Source organism: Pseudophryne corroboree (assembly GCF_028390025.1).
Source record: "Pseudophryne corroboree isolate aPseCor3 chromosome 7 unlocalized genomic scaffold, aPseCor3.hap2 SUPER_7_unloc_8, whole genome shotgun sequence".
Classification (NCBI taxonomy): domain Eukaryota; kingdom Metazoa; phylum Chordata; class Amphibia; order Anura; family Myobatrachidae; genus Pseudophryne; species Pseudophryne corroboree.
Genome location: NW_026967617.1, coordinates 307369 through 329961, shown reverse-complemented (window position 1 = coordinate 329961; position 22593 = coordinate 307369). Strand labels below are relative to the sequence as shown.

At 34.8% G+C, this 22593-nt stretch overlaps 7 non-coding genes across 7 annotated transcripts; all 7 read right to left on the bottom strand.

Moving 5' to 3' along the window:
- Positions 1–515: 515 nt before the first annotated feature.
- TRNAS-ACU (transfer RNA serine (anticodon ACU)) lies at positions 516–589 on the bottom strand. The gene has a single exon. It is a non-coding gene; the product is annotated as a tRNA-Ser (tRNA).
- Positions 590–4025: 3436 nt separating this feature from the next.
- Positions 4026–4099, bottom strand: TRNAR-UCU (transfer RNA arginine (anticodon UCU)). The gene has a single exon. It is a non-coding gene; the product is annotated as a tRNA-Arg (tRNA).
- Positions 4100–5190: 1091 nt separating this feature from the next.
- TRNAS-ACU (transfer RNA serine (anticodon ACU)) lies at positions 5191–5264 on the bottom strand. The gene has a single exon. It is a non-coding gene; the product is annotated as a tRNA-Ser (tRNA).
- Positions 5265–8699: 3435 nt separating this feature from the next.
- Positions 8700–8773, bottom strand: TRNAS-ACU (transfer RNA serine (anticodon ACU)). Its single transcript has one exon. It is a non-coding gene; the product is annotated as a tRNA-Ser (tRNA).
- Positions 8774–12208: 3435 nt separating this feature from the next.
- On the bottom strand, positions 12209–12282 carry TRNAS-ACU (transfer RNA serine (anticodon ACU)). Its single transcript has one exon. It is a non-coding gene; the product is annotated as a tRNA-Ser (tRNA).
- A 3435-nt stretch (positions 12283–15717) lies between these two features.
- TRNAS-ACU (transfer RNA serine (anticodon ACU)) lies at positions 15718–15791 on the bottom strand. The gene has a single exon. It is a non-coding gene; the product is annotated as a tRNA-Ser (tRNA).
- A 5760-nt stretch (positions 15792–21551) lies between these two features.
- On the bottom strand, positions 21552–21625 carry TRNAS-ACU (transfer RNA serine (anticodon ACU)). The gene has a single exon. It is a non-coding gene; the product is annotated as a tRNA-Ser (tRNA).
- Between the last annotated feature and the right edge of the window lie 968 nt (positions 21626–22593).

The window sequence follows — 22593 nt, the reverse complement described above, 5'->3', positions numbered from 1 at the left end:
GAGCGCTGAGACATCCTTAGGAGGCATCTGAAAGGTAAGTTATGGCGTCCAGATACCCGGATCGTGACAGTATACACTAGAGGTCTTTCCGAACCCCCTAATCCTAACATTGTAATTTGCTTTAGGGCGCACCTCCAATTAGTCTAGTGTTTCTTGCTGCCTTTCCAATGAAGCAAGTTTAATTTAGTAATAGGTGAAAACCATCCCTACAAAGGTGTTAATCAGAGACTTGGCTTTGTGGACACTTTTCAGAGAACAAATTTGTTAGCATAAAAATAAAGCCAGAAAATGAAGAGCTGTTTAATCACTCAATTGGATTTTTTTTTGCCGGCATATTTCTTTTTCTCTGCAACCCACTGCTAAATTGTGCTTCCTAGCTGTTTTTATTAAATCACTGAATCAAATCTAACTCTGATTACATCAGAAAAGGCCAGGTACCCTACACCATAACAGGGGGTTTGAAATTTTGACTTGTCTACTTAAAGATCACCAAAATCTGATAACAAGGTCAATTACGTCCCTGGGTGGGATTGAACCACCAACCTTTTGGTTAGTAGCCGGACACACTAACCGATTGCGCCACAGAGACACTTCGTAAAAAGTCCATACTGACAAAGGCTAATAAGCATACATCTAGAACGTTTCCTAGAAAAACTTTAAAAAGTCAATAATCTGGAGAGTTTTTGTAAAATGTTTCTTCCATCAACCAACGAAGAAACACATTGGTACTTTCCCATGATGAGTGAGTGCTTCAGGATCTCTTGCACTTACATGTGCAGCAGAGTACTGCAATAGAAGCATGCTGGGCCCATAACCCAGAGGTAGGCAGATTGAAACTATCCTTTGCTATATGCATTTTTTTTGTTAATCTAAGTAATCAAAACTGGGATTTATATTTTTGCTCTTTTATTTTTACTTGAAGTACAATAACTTTTACCATTTTAATTTGTTTGAATAGTATATTGACAGTATAGTTTTCTTTAAAAAATCCACTTAATTTTCTTTACCCTATTATTAAAAGGGTAATTGACAAAAACAAACTACATTGTCACCAGAAGAGCAATACAAAATGTACAAGTGATATATTAAAATCATCTTTCCAGCTTGAATTTCAATGATGCATTGGGGCAACGATTTTGTGAGAAACATCTTCACCCTTAAATAAAGATTTTCTTAATTCCTTACCTGTGTGCTAATTAGATATCACCTTGTTTTCACATTAAACAGACTTCCACATGAGAAAGCAGCAAGGATGCAGTGGCGTTAATGTTTCCTGGTGTCAACCTGTATTATTTCAGTAGACATTGAAATGAGGATGCATCTTGCTGCCTTTCCAATGAAGCAAGTTTAATTTAGTAATAGGTGAAAAACCATCCTTACAAAGGTGTTAATCAGAGACTTGGCTTTGTGGACACTTTTCAGAGAACAAATTTGTTAGCATAAAAATAAAGCCTGAAAATGAAGAGCTGTTTAATCACTCAATTGGATTTTTTTGCCAGCATATTTCTTTTTCTCTGCAACCCACTGCTAAATTGTGCTTCCTAGCTGTTTTTATAAAATCACTGAATCAAATCTAACTCTGATTACATCAGAGAAGGCCAGGTACCCTACACCATAAGAGGAGGTTTGAAATTTTGACTTGTCTACTTAAAGATCACCAAAATCTGATAACAAGGTCAATTACGTCCCTCGGTGGGATTGAACCACCAACCTTTTGGTTAATAGCCATACACACTAACTGATTGCGCCACAGAGACACTTTGCAAAAGTACATACTGACAAAGGCTAATAAGCATTCATCTAAAACGTTTCCTAGAAAAACTTTAAAAAGTCAATAATCTGGAGAGTTTTTGTAAGATGTTTCTTCCATCAACCAACGAAGAAACACATTGGTACTTTCCCATGATGAGTGAGTGCTTCAGGATCTATTGCACTTACATGTGCAGCAGAGTACAGCAATGGAAGCATGCTGGGCACATAACCCAGAGGTAGGCAGATTGGAACTATCCTCTGCTATATGCATTTTTTTTTTTGTTAATTAAAGTAATCCAAAACTGGGATTGATATGTTGGCTCTTTTATTTTTACTTACAGTACAATAACTTTTACCATTTTAATTTGTTTTAATAGTATATTAAAAGTATTGTTTTCTTTCAAAAATCCACTTAATTTTCTTTACCCTATTATTAAAATGGTAATTGACAAAAACAAACTACATTGTCACCAGAAGAGCAATACAAAATGTACAAGTGATATATTAAAATCATCTTTCCAGCTTGAATTTCAATGATGCATTGGGGCAACGATTTTGTGAGAAACATTTTCACCCTTAAATAAAGATTTTCTTAATTCCTTACCTGTGTGCTAATTAGATATCACCTTGTTTTCACATTAAACAGACTTCCACATGAGAAAGCAGCAAGGATGCAGTGGCGTTAATGTTTCCTGGTGTCAACCTGTATTATTTCAGTAGACATTGAAATGAGGATGCATCTTGCTGCCTTTCCAATGAAGCAAGTTTAATTTAGTAATAGGTTAAAAACCATCTTTACAAAGGTGTTAATCAGAGACTTGGCTTTGTGGACACTTTTCAGAGAACAAATTTGTTAGCATAAAAATAAAGCCAGAAAATTAAGAGCTGTTTAATCACTCAATTGGATTTTTTTTGCCAGCATATTTCTTTTTCTCTGCAACCCACTGCTAAATTGTGCTTCCTAGCTGTTTTTATAAAATCACTGAATCAAATCTAACTCTGATTACATCAGAGAAGACCAGGTACCCTACACCAGAACAGGGGGTTTGAAATTTTGACTTGTCTACTTAAAGATCACCAAAATCTGATAACAAGGTCAATTACGTCCCTGGGTGGGATTGAACCATCAACCTTTTGGTTAATAACCTCGCACACTAACTGATTGCGCCACAGAGACACTTTGCAAAAGTCAATACTGACAAAGGCTAATAAGCATTCATATAAAACTTTTCCTAGAAAAACTTTAAAAAGTCAATAATCTGGAGAGTTTTTGTAAGATGTTTCTTCCATCAACCAACGAAGAAACACATTGGTACTTTCCCATGATGAGTGAGTGCTTCAGGATCTCTTGCACTTACATGTGCAGCAGAGTACTGCAATGGAAGCATGCTGGGCCCATAACCCAGCGGTAGGCAGATTGAAACTATCCTCTGCTATATGCATTTTTTTTTGTTAATTAAAGTAATCCAAAACTGGGATTGATATTTTGGCTCTTTTATTTTTACTTACAGTACAATAACTTTTACCATTTTAATTTGTTTTAATAGTATATTGACAGCATTGTTTTCTTTCAAAAATCCATTTAATTTTCTTTACCCTATTATTAAAATGGTAATTGACAAAAACAAACTACATTGTCACCAGAAGAGCAATACAAAATGTACAAGTGATATATTAAAATCATCTTTCCAGCTTGAATTTCAATGATGCATTGGGGCAACGATTTTGTGAGAAACATCTTCACCCTTAAATAAAGATTTTCTTAATTCCTTACCTGTGTGCTAATTAGATATCACCTTGTTTTCACATTAAACAGACTTCCACATGAGAAAGCAGCAAGGATACAGTGGCGTTAATGTTTCCTGGTGTCAACCTGTATTATTTCAGTAGACATTGAAATGAGGATGCATCTTGCTGCCTTTCCAATGAAGCAAGTTTAATTTAGTAATAGGTGAAAAACCATCCCTACAAAGGTGTTAATCAGAGACTTGGCTTTGTGGACACTTTTCAAAGAACAAATTTGTTAGCATAAAAATAAAGCCAGAAAATGAAGAGCTGTTTAATCACTCAATTGGATTTTTTTTGCCAGCATATTTCTTTTTCTCTGCAACCCACTGCTAAATTGTGCTTCCTAGCTGTTTTTATAAAATCACTGAATCAAATCTAACTCTGATTACATCAGAGAAGGCCAGGTACCCTACACCATAACAGGGGGTTTGAAATTTTGACTTGTCTACTTAAAGATCACCAAAATCTGATAACAAGGTCAATTACGTCCCTGGGTGGGATTGAACCACCAACCTTTTGGTTAGAAGCCAGACACACTAACCGATTGCGCCACAGAGACACTTCGTAAAAAGTCCATACTGACAAAGGCTAATAAGCATACATCTAGAACGTTTCCTAGAAAAACTTTAAAAAGTCAATAATCTGGAGAGTTTTTGTAAAATGTTTCTTCCATCAACCAACGAAGAAACACATTGGTACTTTCTCATGATGAGTGAGTGCTTCAGGATCTCTTGCACTTACATGTGCAGCAGAGTACTGCAATGGAAGCATGCCGGGCCCATAACCCAGCGGTAGGCAGATTGAAACTATCCTCTGCTATATGCATTTTTTTTTGTTAATTAAAGTAATCCAAAACTGGGATTGATATTTTGGCTCTTTTATTTTTACTTACAGTACAATAACTTTTACCATTTTAATTTGTTTTAATAGTATATTGACAGCATTGTTTTCTTTCAAAAATCCATTTAATTTTCTTTACCCTATTATTAAAATGGTAATTGACAAAAACAAACTACATTGTCACCAGAAGAGCAATACAAAATGTACAAGTGATATATTAAAATCATCTTTCCAGCTTGAATTTCAATGATGCATTGGGGCAACGATTTTGTGAGAAACATCTTCACCCTTAAATAAAGATTTTCTTAATTCCTTACCTGTGTGCTAATTAGATATCACCTTGTTTTCACATTAAACAGACTTCCACATGAGAAAGCAGCAAGGATACAGTGGCGTTAATGTTTCCTGGTGTCAACCTGTATTATTTCAGTAGACATTGAAATGAGGATGCATCTTGCTGCCTTTCCAATGAAGCAAGTTTAATTTAGTAATAGGTGAAAAACCATCCCTACAAAGGTGTTAATCAGAGACTTGGCTTTGTGGACACTTTTCAAAGAACAAATTTGTTAGCATAAAAATAAAGCCAGAAAATGAAGAGCTGTTTAATCACTCAATTGGATTTTTTTTGCCAGCATATTTCTTTTTCTCTGCAACCCACTGCTAAATTGTGCTTCCTAGCTGTTTTTATAAAATCACTGAATCAAATCTAATTACATCAGAGAAGGCCAGGTACCCTACACCATAACAGGGGGTTTGAAATTTTGACTTGTCTACTTAAAGATCACCAAAATCTGATAACAAGGTCAATTACGTCCCTGGGTGGGATTGAACCACCAACCTTTTGGTTAGTAGCCGGACACACTAACCGATTGCGCCACAGAGACACTTCGTAAAAAGTCCATACTGACAAAGGCTAATAAGCATACATCTAGAACGTTTCCTAGAAAAACTTTAAAAAGTCAATAATCTGGAGAGTTTTTGTAAAATGTTTCTTCCATCAACCAACGAAGAAACACATTGGTACTTTCTCATGATGAGTGAGTGCTTCAGGATCTCTTGCACTTACATGTGCAGCAGAGTACTGCAATAGAAGCATGCTGGGCCCATAACCCAGAGGTAGGCAGATTGAAACTATCCTTTGCTATATGCATTTTTTTTGTTAATCTAAGTAATCAAAACTGGGATTTATATTTTTGCTCTTTTATTTTTACTTGAAGTACAATAACTTTTACCATTTTAATTTGTTTGAATAGTATATTGACAGTATAGTTTTCTTTAAAAAATCCACTTAATTTTCTTTACCCTATTATTAAAAGGGTAATTGACAAAAACAAACTACATTGTCACCAGAAGAGCAATACAAAATGTACAAGTGATATATTAAAATCATCTTTCCAGCTTGAATTTCAATGATGCATTGGGGCAACGATTTTGTGAGAAACATCTTCACCCTTAAATAAAGATTTTCTTAATTCCTTACCTGTGTGCTAATTAGATATCACCTTGTTTTCACATTAAACAGACTTCCACATGAGAAAGCAGCAAGGATGCAGTGGCGTTAATGTTTCCTGGTGTCAACCTGTATTATTTCAGTAGACATTGAAATGAGGATGCATCTTGCTGCCTTTCCAATGAAGCAAGTTTAATTTAGTAATAGGTGAAAAACCATCCTTACAAAGGTGTTAATCAGAGACTTGGCTTTGTGGACACTTTTCAGAGAACAAATTTGTTAGCATAAAAATAAAGCCTGAAAATGAAGAGCTGTTTAATCACTCAATTGGATTTTTTTGCCAGCATATTTCTTTTTCTCTGCAACCCACTGCTAAATTGTGCTTCCTAGCTGTTTTTATAAAATCACTGAATCAAATCTAACTCTGATTACATCAGAGAAGGCCAGGTACCCTACACCATAAGAGGAGGTTTGAAATTTTGACTTGTCTACTTAAAGATCACCAAAATCTGATAACAAGGTCAATTACGTCCCTGGGTGGGATTGAACCACCAACCTTTTGGTTAATAGCCATACACACTAACTGATTGCGCCACAGAGACACTTTGCAAAAGTACATACTGACAAAGGCTAATAAGCATTCATCTAAAACGTTTCCTAGAAAAACTTTAAAAAGTCAATAATCTGGAGAGTTTTTGTAAGATGTTTCTTCCATCAACCAACGAAGAAACACATTGGTACTTTCCCATGATGAGTGAGTGCTTCAGGATCTATTGCACTTACATGTGCAGCAGAGTACAGCAATGGAAGCATGCTGGGCACATAACCCAGAGGTAGGCAGATTGAAACTATCCTCTGCTATATGCATTTTTTTTTTGTTAATTAAAGTAATCCAAAACTGGGATTGATATGTTGGCTCTTTTATTTTTACTTACAGTACAATAACTTTTACCATTTTAATTTGTTTTAATAGTATATTAAAAGTATTGTTTTCTTTCAAAAATCCACTTAATTTTCTTTACCCTATTATTAAAATGGTAATTGACAAAAACAAACTACATTGTCACCAGAAGAGCAATACAAAATGTACAAGTGATATATTAAAATCATCTTTCCAGCTTGAATTTCAATGATGCATTGGGGCAACGATTTTGTGAGAAACATTTTCACCCTTAAATAAAGATTTTCTTAATTCCTTACCTGTGTGCTAATTAGATATCACCTTGTTTTCACATTAAACAGACTTCCACATGAGAAAGCAGCAAGGATGCAGTGGCGTTAATGTTTCCTGGTGTCAACCTGTATTATTTCAGTAGACATTGAAATGAGGATGCATCTTGCTGCCTTTCCAATGAAGCAAGTTTAATTTAGTAATAGGTTAAAAACCATCTTTACAAAGGTGTTAATCAGAGACTTGGCTTTGTGGACACTTTTCAGAGAACAAATTTGTTAGCATAAAAATAAAGCCAGAAAATTAAGAGCTGTTTAATCACTCAATTGGATTTTTTTTGCCAGCATATTTCTTTTTCTCTGCAACCCACTGCTAAATTGTGCTTCCTAGCTGTTTTTATAAAATCACTGAATCAAATCTAACTCTGATTACATCAGAGAAGACCAGGTACCCTACACCAGAACAGGGGGTTTGAAATTTTGACTTGTCTACTTAAAGATCACCAAAATCTGATAACAAGGTCAATTACGTCCCTGGGTGGGATTGAACCATCAACCTTTTGGTTAATAACCTCGCACACTAACTGATTGCGCCACAGAGACACTTTGCAAAAGTCAATACTGACAAAGGCTAATAAGCATTCATATAAAACTTTTCCTAGAAAAACTTTAAAAAGTCAATAATCTGGAGAGTTTTTGTAAGATGTTTCTTCCATCAACCAACGAAGAAACACATTGGTACTTTCCCATGATGAGTGAGTGCTTCAGGATCTCTTGCACTTACATGTGCAGCAGAGTACTGCAATGGAAGCATGCTGGGCCCATAACCCAGCGGTAGGCAGATTGAAACTATCCTCTGCTATATGCATTTTTTTTTGTTAATTAAAGTAATCCAAAACTGGGATTGATATTTTGGCTCTTTTATTTTTACTTACAGTACAATAACTTTTACCATTTTAATTTGTTTTAATAGTATATTGACAGCATTGTTTTCTTTCAAAAATCCATTTAATTTTCTTTACCCTATTATTAAAATGGTAATTGACAAAAACAAACTACATTGTCACCAGAAGAGCAATACAAAATGTACAAGTGATATATTAAAATCATCTTTCCAGCTTGAATTTCAATGATGCATTGGGGCAACGATTTTGTGAGAAACATCTTCACCCTTAAATAAAGATTTTCTTAATTCCTTACCTGTGTGCTAATTAGATATCACCTTGTTTTCACATTAAACAGACTTCCACATGAGAAAGCAGCAAGGATACAGTGGCGTTAATGTTTCCTGGTGTCAACCTGTATTATTTCAGTAGACATTGAAATGAGGATGCATCTTGCTGCCTTTCCAATGAAGCAAGTTTAATTTAGTAATAGGTGAAAAACCATCCCTACAAAGGTGTTAATCAGAGACTTGGCTTTGTGGACACTTTTCAAAGAACAAATTTGTTAGCATAAAAATAAAGCCAGAAAATGAAGAGCTGTTTAATCACTCAATTGGATTTTTTTTGCCAGCATATTTCTTTTTCTCTGCAACCCACTGCTAAATTGTGCTTCCTAGCTGTTTTTATAAAATCACTGAATAAAATCTAACTCTGATTACATCAGAGAAGGCCAGGTACCCTACACCATAACAGGGGGTTTGAAATTTTGACTTGTCTACTTAAAGATCACCAAAATCTGATAACAAGGTCAATTACGTCCCTGGGTGGGATTGAACCACCAACCTTTTGGTTAGTAGCCGGACACACTAACCGATTGCGCCACAGAGACACTTCGTAAAAAGTCCATACTGACAAAGGCTAATAAGCATACATCTAGAACGTTTCCTAGAAAAACTTTAAAAAGTCAATAATCTGGAGAGTTTTTGTAAAATGTTTCTTCCATCAACCAACGAAGAAACACATTGGTACTTTCTCATGATGAGTGAGTGCTTCAGGATCTCTTGCACTTACATGTGCAGCAGAGTACTGCAATAGAAGCATGCTGGGCCCATAACCCAGAGGTAGGCAGATTGAAACTATCCTTTGCTATATGCATTTTTTTTGTTAATCTAAGTAATCAAAACTGGGATTGATATTTTTGCTCTTTTATTTTTACTTGAAGTACAATAACTTTTACCATTTTAATTTGTTTGAATAGTATATTGACAGTATAGTTTTCTTTAAAAAATCCACTTAATTTTCTTTACCCTATTATTAAAAGGGTAATTGACAAAAACAAACTACATTGTCACCAGAAGAGCAATACAAAATGTACAAGTGATATATTAAAATCATCTTTCCAGCTTGAATTTCAATGATGCATTGGGGCAACGATTTTGTGAGAAACATCTTCACCCTTAAATAAAGATTTTCTTAATTCCTTACCTGTGTGCTAATTAGATATCACCTTGTTTTCACATTAAACAGACTTCCACATGAGAAAGCAGCAAGGATGCAGTGGCGTTAATGTTTCCTGGTGTCAACCTGTATTATTTCAGTAGACATTGAAATGAGGATGCATCTTGCTGCCTTTCCAATGAAGCAAGTTTAATTTAGTAATAGGTGAAAAACCATCCTTACAAAGGTGTTAATCAGAGACTTGGCTTTGTGGACACTTTTCAGAGAACAAATTTGTTAGCATAAAAATAAAGCCTGAAAATGAAGAGCTGTTTAATCACTCAATTGGATTTTTTTGCCAGCATATTTCTTTTTCTCTGCAACCCACTGCTAAATTGTGCTTCCTAGCTGTTTTTATAAAATCACTGAATCAAATCTAACTCTGATTACATCAGAGAAGGCCAGGTACCCTACACCATAAGAGGAGGTTTGAAATTTTGACTTGTCTACTTAAAGATCACCAAAATCTGATAACAAGGTCAATTACGTCCCTGGGTGGGATTGAACCACCAACCTTTTGGTTAATAGCCATACACACTAACTGATTGCGCCACAGAGACACTTTGCAAAAGTACATACTGACAAAGGCTAATAAGCATTCATCTAAAACGTTTCCTAGAAAAACTTTAAAAAGTCAATAATCTGGAGAGTTTTTGTAAGATGTTTCTTCCATCCACCAACGAAGAAACACATTGGTACTTTCCCATGATGAGTGAGTGCTTCAGGATCTATTGCACTTACATGTGCAGCAGAGTACAGCAATGGAAGCATGCTGGGCACATAACCCAGAGGTAGGCAGATTGAAACTATCCTCTGCTATATGCATTTTTTTTTTGTTAATTAAAGTAATCCAAAACTGGGATTGATATGTTGGCTCTTTTATTTTTACTTACAGTACAATAACTTTTACCATTTTAATTTGTTTTAATAGTATATTAAAAGTATTGTTTTCTTTCAAAAATCCACTTAATTTTCTTTACCCTATTATTAAAATGGTAATTGACAAAAACAAACTACATTGTCACCAGAAGAGCAATACAAAATGTACAAGTGATATATTAAAATCATCTTTCCAGCTTGAATTTCAATGATGCATTGGGGCAACGATTTTGTGAGAAACATTTTCACCCTTAAATAAAGATTTTCTTAATTCCTTACCTGTGTGCTAATTAGATATCACCTTGTTTTCACATTAAACAGACTTCCACATGAGAAAGCAGCAAGGATGCAGTGGCGTTAATGTTTCCTGGTGTCAACCTGTATTATTTCAGTAGACATTGAAATGAGGATGCATCTTGCTGCCTTTCCAATGAAGCAAGTTTAATTTAGTAATAGGTTAAAAACCATCTTTACAAAGGTGTTAATCAGAGACTTGGCTTTGTGGACACTTTTCAGAGAACAAATTTGTTAGCATAAAAATAAAGCCAGAAAATTAAGAGCTGTTTAATCACTCAATTGGATTTTTTTTGCCAGCATATTTCTTTTTCTCTGCAACCCACTGCTAAATTGTGCTTCCTAGCTGTTTTTATAAAATCACTGAATCAAATCTAACTCTGATTACATCAGAGAAGACCAGGTACCCTACACCAGAACAGGGGGTTTGAAATTTTGACTTGTCTACTTAAAGATCACCAAAATCTGATAACAAGGTCAATTACGTCCCTGGGTGGGATTGAACCATCAACCTTTTGGTTAATAACCTCGCACACTAACTGATTGCGCCACAGAGACACTTTGCAAAAGTCAATACTGACAAAGGCTAATAAGCATTCATATAAAACTTTTCCTAGAAAAACTTTAAAAAGTCAATAATCTGGAGAGTTTTTGTAAGATGTTTCTTCCATCAACCAACGAAGAAACACATTGGTACTTTCCCATGATGAGTGAGTGCTTCAGGATCTCTTGCACTTACATGTGCAGCAGAGTACTGCAATGGAAGCATGCTGGGCCCATAACCCAGCGGTAGGCAGATTGAAACTATCCTCTGCTATATGCATTTTTTTTTGTTAATTAAAGTAATCCAAAACTGGGATTGATATTTTGGCTCTTTTATTTTTACTTACAGTACAATAACTTTTACCATTTTAATTTGTTTTAATAGTATATTGACAGCATTGTTTTCTTTCAAAAATCCATTTAATTTTCTTTACCCTATTATTAAAATGGTAATTGACAAAAACAAACTACATTGTCACCAGAAGAGCAATACAAAATGTACAAGTGATATATTAAAATCATCTTTCCAGCTTGAATTTCAATGATGCATTGGGGCAACGATTTTGTGAGAAACATCTTCACCCTTAAATAAAGATTTTCTTAATTCCTTACCTGTGTGCTAATTAGATATCACCTTGTTTTCACATTAAACAGACTTCCACATGAGAAAGCAGCAAGGATACAGTGGCGTTAATGTTTCCTGGTGTCAACCTGTATTATTTCAGTAGACATTGAAATGAGGATGCATCTTGCTGCCTTTCCAATGAAGCAAGTTTAATTTAGTAATAGGTGAAAAACCATCCCTACAAAGGTGTTAATCAGAGACTTGGCTTTGTGGACACTTTTCAAAGAACAAATTTGTTAGCATAAAAATAAAGCCAGAAAATGAAGAGCTGTTTAATCACTCAATTGGATTTTTTTTGCCAGCATATTTCTTTTTCTCTGCAACCCACTGCTAAATTGTGCTTCCTAGCTGTTTTTATAAAATCACTGAATCAAATCTAACTCTGATTACATCAGAGAAGGCCAGGTACCCTACACCATAACAGGGGGTTTGAAATTTTGACTTGTCTACTTAAAGATCACCAAAATCTGATAACAAGGTCAATTACGTCCCTGGGTGGGATTGAACCACCAACCTTTTGGTTAGTAGCCGGACACACTAACCGATTGCGCCACAGAGACACTTCGTAAAAAGTCCATACTGACAAAGGCTAATAAGCATACATCTAGAACGTTTCCTAGAAAAACTTTAAAAAGTCAATAATCTGGAGAGTTTTTGTAAAATGTTTCTTCCATCAACCAACGAAGAAACACATTGGTACTTTCTCATGATGAGTGAGTGCTTCAGGATCTCTTGCACTTACATGTGCAGCAGAGTACTGCAATAGAAGCATGCTGGGCCCATAACCCAGAGGTAGGCAGATTGAAACTATCCTTTGCTATATGCATTTTTTTTGTTAATCTAAGTAATCAAAACTGGGATTGATATTTTTGCTCTTTTATTTTTACTTGAAGTACAATAACTTTTACCATTTTAATTTGTTTGAATAGTATATTGACAGTATAGTTTTCTTTAAAAAATCCACTTAATTTTCTTTACCCTATTATTAAAAGGGTAATTGACAAAAACAAACTACATTGTCACCAGAAGAGCAATACAAAATGTACAAGTGATATATTAAAATCATCTTTCCAGCTTGAATTTCAATGATGCATTGGGGCAACGATTTTGTGAGAAACATCTTCACCCTTAAATAAAGATTTTCTTAATTCCTTACCTGTGTGCTAATTAGATATCACCTTGTTTTCACATTAAACAGACTTCCACATGAGAAAGCAGCAAGGATGCAGTGGCGTTAATGTTTCCTGGTGTCAACCTGTATTATTTCAGTAGACATTGAAATGAGGATGCATCTTGCTGCCTTTCCAATGAAGCAAGTTTAATTTAGTAATAGGTGAAAAACCATCCTTACAAAGGTGTTAATCAGAGACTTGGCTTTGTGGACACTTTTCAGAGAACAAATTTGTTAGCATAAAAATAAAGCCTGAAAATGAAGAGCTGTTTAATCACTCAATTGGATTTTTTTGCCAGCATATTTCTTTTTCTCTGCAACCCACTGCTAAATTGTGCTTCCTAGCTGTTTTTATAAAATCACTGAATCAAATCTAACTCTGATTACATCAGAGAAGGCCAGGTACCCTACACCATAAGAGGAGGTTTGAAATTTTGACTTGTCTACTTAAAGATCACCAAAATCTGATAACAAGGTCAATTACGTCCCTGGGTGGGATTGAACCACCAACCTTTTGGTTAATAGCCATACACACTAACTGATTGCGCCACAGAGACACTTTGCAAAAGTACATACTGACAAAGGCTAATAAGCATTCATCTAAAACGTTTCCTAGAAAAACTTTAAAAAGTCAATAATCTGGAGAGTTTTTGTAAGATGTTTCTTCCATCCACCAACGAAGAAACACATTGGTACTTTCCCATGATGAGTGAGTGCTTCAGGATCTATTGCACTTACATGTGCAGCAGAGTACAGCAATGGAAGCATGCTGGGCACATAACCCAGAGGTAGGCAGATTGAAACTATCCTCTGCTATATGCATTTTTTTTTTGTTAATTAAAGTAATCCAAAACTGGGATTGATATGTTGGCTCTTTTATTTTTACTTACAGTACAATAACTTTTACCATTTTAATTTGTTTTAATAGTATATTAAAAGTATTGTTTTCTTTCAAAAATCCACTTAATTTTCTTTACCCTATTATTAAAATGGTAATTGACAAAAACAAACTACATTGTCACCAGAAGAGCAATACAAAATGTACAAGTGATATATTAAAATCATCTTTCCAGCTTGAATTTCAATGATGCATTGGGGCAACGATTTTGTGAGAAACATTTTCACCCTTAAATAAAGATTTTCTTAATTCCTTACCTGTGTGCTAATTAGATATCACCTTGTTTTCACATTAAACAGACTTCCACATGAGAAAGCAGCAAGGATGCAGTGGCGTTAATGTTTCCTGGTGTCAACCTGTATTATTTCAGTAGACATTGAAATGAGGATGCATCTTGCTGCCTTTCCAATGAAGCAAGTTTAATTTAGTAATAGGTTAAAAACCATCTTTACAAAGGTGTTAATCAGAGACTTGGCTTTGTGGACACTTTTCAGAGAACAAATTTGTTAGCATAAAAATAAAGCCAGAAAATTAAGAGCTGTTTAATCACTCAATTGGATTTTTTTTGCCAGCATATTTCTTTTTCTCTGCAACCCACTGCTAAATTGTGCTTCCTAGCTGTTTTTATAAAATCACTGAATCAAATCTAACTCTGATTACATCAGAGAAGACCAGGTACCCTACACCAGAACAGGGGGTTTGAAATTTTGACTTGTCTACTTAAAGATCACCAAAATCTGATAACAAGGTCAATTACGTCCCTGGGTGGGATTGAACCATCAACCTTTTGGTTAATAACCTCGCACACTAACTGATTGCGCCACAGAGACACTTTGCAAAAGTCAATACTGACAAAGGCTAATAAGCATTCATATAAAACTTTTCCTAGAAAAACTTTAAAAAGTCAATAATCTGGAGAGTTTTTGTAAGATGTTTCTTCCATCAACCAACGAAGAAACACATTGGTACTTTCCCATGATGAGTGAGTGCTTCAGGATCTCTTGCACTTACATGTGCAGCAGAGTACTGCAATGGAAGCATGCTGGGCCCATAACCCAGCGGTAGGCAGATTGAAACTATCCTCTGCTATATGCATTTTTTTTTGTTAATTAAAGTAATCCAAAACTGGGATTGATATTTTGGCTCTTTTATTTTTACTTACAGTACAATAACTTTTACCATTTTAATTTGTTTTAATAGTATATTGACAGCATTGTTTTCTTTCAAAAATCCATTTAATTTTCTTTACCCTATTATTAAAATGGTAATTGACAAAAACAAACTACATTGTCACCAGAAGAGCAATACAAAATGTACAAGTGATATATTAAAATCATCTTTCCAGCTTGAATTTCAATGATGCATTGGGGCAACGATTTTGTGAGAAACATCTTCACCCTTAAATAAAGATTTTCTTAATTCCTTACCTGTGTGCTAATTAGATATCACCTTGTTTTCACATTAAACAGACTTCCACATGAGAAAGCAGCAAGGATACAGTGGCGTTAATGTTTCCTGGTGTCAACCTGTATTATTTCAGTAGACATTGAAATGAGGATGCATCTTGCTGCCTTTCCAATGAAGCAAGTTTAATTTAGTAATAGGTGAAAAACCATCCCTACAAAGGTGTTAATCAGAGACTTGGCTTTGTGGACACTTTTCAAAGAACAAATTTGTTAGCATAAAAATAAAGCCAGAAAATGAAGAGCTGTTTAATCACTCAATTGGATTTTTTTTGCCAGCATATTTCTTTTTCTCTGCAACCCACTGCTAAATTGTGCTTCCTAGCTGTTTTTATAAAATCACTGAATCAAATCTAACTCTGATTACATCAGAGAAGGCCAGGTACCCTACACCATAACAGGGGGTTTGAAATTTTGACTTGTCTACTTAAAGATCACCAAAATCTGATAACAAGGTCAATTACGTCCCTGGGTGGGATTGAACCACCAACCTTTTGGTTAGTAGCCGGACACACTAACCGATTGCGCCACAGAGACACTTCGTAAAAAGTCCATACTGACAAAGGCTAATAAGCATACATCTAGAACGTTTCCTAGAAAAACTTTAAAAAGTCAATAATCTGGAGAGTTTTTGTAAAATGTTTCTTCCATCAACCAACGAAGAAACACATTGGTACTTTCTCATGATGAGTGAGTGCTTCAGGATCTCTTGCACTTACATGTGCAGCAGAGTACTGCAATAGAAGCATGCTGGGCCCATAACCCAGAGGTAGGCAGATTGAAACTATCCTTTGCTATATGCATTTTTTTTGTTAATCTAAGTAATCAAAACTGGGATTGATATTTTTGCTCTTTTATGTTTACTTGAAGTACAATAACTTTTACCATTTTAATTTGTTTGAATAGTATATTGACAGTATAGTTTTCTTTAAAAAATCCACTTAATTTTCTTTACCCTATTATTAAAAGGGTAATTGACAAAAACAAACTACATTGTCACCAGAAGAGCAATACAAAATGTACAAGTGATATATTAAAATCATCTTTCCAGCTTGAATTTCAATGATGCATTGGGGCAACGATTTTGTGAGAAACATCTTCACCCTTAAATAAAGATTTTCTTAATTCCTTACCTGTGTGCTAATTAGATATCACCTTGTTTTCACATTAAACAGACTTCCACATGAGAAAGCAGCAAGGATGCAGTGGCGTTAATGTTTCCTGGTGTCAACCTGTATTATTTCAGTAGACATTGAAATGAGGATGCATCTTGCTGCCTTTCCAATGAAGCAAGTTTAATTTAGTAATAGGTGAAAAACCATCCTTACAAAGGTGTTAATCAGAGACTTGGCTTTGTGGACACTTTTCAGAGAACAAATTTGTTAGCATAAAAATAAAGCCTGAAAATGAAGAGCTGTTTAATCACTCAATTGGATTTTTTTGCCAGCATATTTCTTTTTCTCTGCAACCCACTGCTAAATTGTGCTTCCTAGCTGTTTTTATAAAATCACTGAATCAAATCTAACTCTGATTACATCAGAGAAGGCCAGGTACCCTACACCATAAGAGGAGGTTTGAAATTTTGACTTGTCTACTTAAAGATCACCAAAATCTGATAACAAGGTCAATTACGTCCCTCGGTGGGATTGAACCACCAACCTTTTGGTTAATAGCCATACACACTAACTGATTGCGCCACAGAGACACTTTGCAAAAGTACATACTGACAAAGGCTAATAAGCATTCATCTAAAACGTTTCCTAGAAAAACTTTAAAAAGTCAATAATCTGGAGAGTTTTTGTAAGATGTTTCTTCCATCAACCAACGAAGAAACACATTGGTACTTTCCCATGATGAGTGAGTGCTTCAGGATCTATTGCACTTACATGTGCAGCAGAGTACAGCAATGGAAGCATGCTGGGCACATAACCCAGAGGTAGGCAGATTGAAACTATCCTCTGCTATATGCATTTTTTTTTTGTTAATTAAAGTAATCCAAAACTGGGATTGATATGTTGGCTCTTTTATTTTTACTTACAGTACAATAACTTTTACCATTTTAATTTGTTTTAATAGTATATTAAAAGTATTGTTTTCTTTCAAAAATCCACTTAATTTTCTTTACCTTATTATTAAAATGGTAATTGACAAAAACAAACTACATTGTCACCAGAAGAGCAATACAAAATGTACAAGTGATATATTAAAATCATCTTTCCAGCTTGAATTTCAATGATGCATTGGGGCAACGATTTTGTGAGAAACATTTTCACCCTTAAATAAAGATTTTCTTAATTCCTTACCTGTGTGCTAATTAGATATCACCTTGTTTTCACATTAAACAGACTTCCACATGAGAAAGCAGCAAGGATGCAGTGGCGTTAATGTTTCCTGGTGTCAACCTGTATTATTTCAGTAGACATTGAAATGAGGATGCATCTTGCTGCCTTTCCAATGAAGCAAGTTTAATTTAGTAATAGGTTAAAAACCATCTTTACAAAGGTGTTAATCAGAGACTTGGCTTTGTGGACACTTTTCAGAGAACAAATTTGTTAGCATAAAAATAAAGCCAGAAAATGAAGAGCTGTTTAATCACTCAATTGGATTTTTTTTTTGCCAGCATATTTCTTTTTCTCTGCAACCCACTGCTAAATTGTGCTTCCTAGCTGTTTTTATAAAATCAATGAATCAAATCTAACTCTGATTACATCAGAGAAGGCCAGGTGCCCTACACCAGAACAGGTGGTTTGAAATTTTGACTTGTCTACTTAAAGATCACCAAAATCTGATAACAAGGTCAATTACGTCCCTGGGTGGGATTGAACCACCAACCTTTTGGTTTATAGCCGTACACACTAACTGATTGCGCCACAGAGACACTTTGCAAAAGTACATACTGACAAAGGCTAATAAGCATTCATCTAAAACGTTTCCTAGAAAAACTTTAAAAAGTCAATAATCTGGAGAGTTTTTGTAAGATGTTTCTTCCATCCACCAACGAAGAAACACATTGGTACTTTCCCATGATGAGTGAGTGCTTCAGGATCTCTTGCACTTACATGTGCAGCAGAGTACTGCAATGGAAGCATGCTGGGCCCATAACCCAGAGGTAGGCAGATTAAAACTATCCTCTGCTATATGCATTTTTTTTGTTAATTAAAGTAATCCAAAACTGGGATTGATATTTTTGCTCTTTTATTTTTCATTAAAGTACAATAACTTTTACCATTTTAATTTGTTTTAATAGTATATTGAAAGTATTGTTTTCTTTTAAAAATCCACTTAATTTTCTTTACCCTATTATTAAAATGGTAATTGACAAAAACAAACTACATTGTCACCAGAAGAGCAATACAAAATGTACAAGTGATATATTAAAATCATCTTTCCAGCTTGAATTTCAATGATGCATTGGGGCAACAATTTTGTGAGAAACATTTTCACCCTTAAATAAAGATTTTCTTAATTCCTTACCTGTGTGCTAATTAGATATCACCTTGTTTTCACATTAAACAGACTTCCACATGAGAAAGCAGCAAGGATGCAGTGGCGTTAATGTTTCCTGGTGTCAACCTGTATTATTTCAGTAGACATTGAAATGAGGATGCATCTTGCTGCCTTTCCAATGAAGCAAGTTTAATTTAGTAATAGGTGAAAAACCATCCTTACAAAGGTGTTAATCAGAGACTTGGCTTTGTGGACACTTTTCAGAGAACAAATTTGTTAGCATAAAAATAAAGCCAGAAAATTAAGAGCTGTTTAATCACTCAATTGGATTTTTTTGCCAGCATATTTCTTTTTCTCTGCAACCCACTGCTAGCTGTTTTTATAAAATCACTGAATCAAATCTAACTCTGATTACATCAGAGAAGGCCAGGTACCCTACACCATAAGAGTGGGTTTGAAATTTTGACTTGTCTACTTAAAGATCACAAAAATCTGATAACAATGTCAATTACGTCCCTGGGTGGGATTGAACCACCAACCTTTTGGTTAATAGCCATACACACTAACTGATTGCGCCACAGAGACACTTTGCGAAAGTACATACTGACAAAGGCTAATAAGCATTCATCTAAAACGTTTCCTAGAAAAACTTTAAAAAGTCAGTAATCTGGAGAGTTTTTGTAAGATGTTTCTTCCATCAACCAACGAAGAAACACATTGGTACTTTCCCATGATGAGTGAGTGCTTCAGGATCTATTGCACTTACATGTGCAGCAGAGTACAGCAATGGAAGCATGCTGGGCACATAACCCAGAGGTAGGCAGATTGAAACTATCCTCTGCTATATGCATTTTTTTTTTGTTAATTAAAGTAATCCAAAACTGGGATTGATATGTTGGCTCTTTTATTTTTACTTACAGTACAATAACTTTTACCATTTTAATTTGTTTTAATAGTATATTAAAAGTATTGTTTTCTTTCAAAAATCCACTTAATTTTCTTTACCCTATTATTAAAATGGTAATTGACAAAAACAAACTACATTGTCACCAGAAGAGCAATACAAAATGTACAAGTGATATATTAAAATCATCTTTCCAGCTTGAATTTCAATGATGCATTGGGGCAACGATTTTGTGAGAAACATTTTCACCCTTAAATAAAGATTTTCTTAATTCCTTACCTGTGTGCTAATTAGATATCACCTTGTTTTCACATTAAACAGACTTCCACATGAGAAAGCAGCAAGGATGCAGTGGCGTTAATGTTTCCTGGTGTCAACCTGTATTATTTCAGTAGATATTGAAATGAGGATGCATCTTGCTGCCTTTCCAATGAAGCAAGTTTAATTTAGTAATAGGTTAAAAACCATCTTTACAAAGGTGTTAATCAGAGACTTGGCTTTGTGGACACTTTTCAGAGAACAAATTTGTTAGCATAAAAATAAAGCCAGAAAATTAAGAGCTGTTTAATCACTCAATTGGATTTTTTTTGCCAGCATATTTCTTTTTCTCTGCAACCCACTGCTAAATTGTGCTTCCTAGCTGTTTTTATAAAATCACTGAATCAAATCTAACTCTGATTACATCAGAGAAGGCCAGGTACCCTACACCAGAACAGGGGGTTTGAAATTTTGACTTGTCTACTTAAAGATCACCAAAATCTGATAACAAGGTCAATTACGTCCCTGGGTGGGATTGAACCACCAACCTTTTGGTTAATAGCCGTGCACACTAACTGATTGTGCCACAGAGACACTTTGCAAAAGTCCATACTGACAAAGTCTAATAAGCATTCATATAAAACTTTTCCTAGAAAAACTTTAAAAAGTCAATAATCTGGAGAGTTTTTGTAAGATGTTTCTTCCATCAACCAACGAAGAAACACATTGGTACTTTCCCATGATGAGTGAGTGCTTCAGGATCTCTTGCACTTACATGTGCAGCAGAGTACTGCAATGGAAGCATGCTGGGCCCATTACCCAGAGGTAGGCAGATTGAAACTATCCTCTGCTATATGCATTTTTTTTGTTAATTAAAGTAATCAAAACTGGGATTGATATTTTTGCTCTTTTATTTTTACTTAAAGTACAATAACTTTTACCATTTTAATTTGTTTTAATAGTATATTGACAGTATTGTTTTCTTTCAAAAATCCATTTAATTTTCTTTACCCTATTATTAAAATGGTAATTGACAAAAACAAACTACATTGTCACCAGAAGAGCAATACAAAATGTACAAGTGATATATTAAAATCATCTTTCCAGCTTGAATTTCAATGATGCATTGGGGCAACGATTTTGTGAGAAACATCTTCACCCTTAAATAAAGATTTTCTTAATTCCTTACCTGTGTGCTAATTAGATATCACCTTGTTTTCACATTAAACAGACTTCCACATGAGAAAGCAGCAAGGATACAGTGGCGTTAATGTTTCCTGGTGTCAACCTGTATTATTTCAGTAGACATTGAAATGAGGATGCATCTTGCTGCCTTTCCAATGAAGCAAGTTTAATTTAGTAATAGGTGAAAAACCATCCCTACAAAGGTGTTAATCAGAGACTTGGCTTTGTGGACACTTTTCAAAGAACAAATTTGTTAGCATAAAAATAAAGCCAGAAAATGAAGAGCTGTTTAATCACTCAATTGGATTTTTTTTGCCAGCATATTTCTTTTTCTCTGCAACCCACTGCTAAATTGTGCTTCCTAGCTGTTTTTATAAAATCACTGAATCAAATCTAACTCTGATTACATCAGAGAAGGCCAGGTACCCTACACCATAACAGGGGGTTTGAAATTTTGACTTGTCTACTTAAAGATCACCAAAATCTGATAACAAGGTCAATTACGTCCCTGGTTGGGATTGAACCACCAACCTTTTGGTTAGTAGCCAGACACACTAACCGATTGTGCCACAGAGACACTTTGCAAAAAGTACATACTGACAAAGTCTAATAAGCATACATCTAGAACGTTTCCTAGAAAAACTTTAAAAAGTCAATAATCTGGAGAGTTTTTGTAAGATGTTTCTTCCATCAACCAATGAAGAAACACATTGGTACTTTCCCATGATGAGTGAGTGCTTCAGGATCTCTTGCACTTACATGTGCAGCAGAGTACTGCAATGGAAGCATGCTGGGCCCATTACCCAGAGGTAGGCAGATTGAAACTATCCTCTGCTATATGCATTTTTTTTGTTAATTAAAGTAATCAAAACTGGGATTGATATTTTTGCTCTTTTATTTTTACTTAAAGTACAATAACTTTTACCATTTTAATTTGTTTTAATAGTATATTGACAGTATAGTTTTCTTTAAAAAATCCACTTAATTTTCTTTACCCTATTATTAAAAGGGTAATTGACAAAAACAAACTACATTGTCACCAGAAGAGCAATACAAAATGTACAAGTGATCTTTCCAGCTTGAATTTCAATGATGCATTGGGGCAACGATTTTGTGAGAAACATCTTCACCCTTAAATAAAGATTTTCTTAATTCCTTACCTGTGTGCTAATTAGATATCACCTTGTTTTCACATTAAACAGACTTCTACATGAGAAAGCAGCAAGGATGCAGTGGCGTTAATGTTTCCTGGTGTCAACCTGTATTATTTCAGTAGACATTGAAATGAGGATGCATCTTGCTGCCTTTCCAATGAAGCAAGTTTAATTTAGTTATAGGTGAAAAACCATCCCTACAAAGGTGTTAATCAGAGACTTGGCTTTGTGGACACTTTTTAGAGAACAAATTTGTTAGCATAAAAATAAAGGAAGAAAATGAAGAGCTGTTTAATCACTCAATTGGATTTTTCTGCCAGCATATTTTTTTTCTCTGCAACCCATTGCTAAATTGTGCTTCCTAGCTGTTTTTTATAAAATCACTGAATCA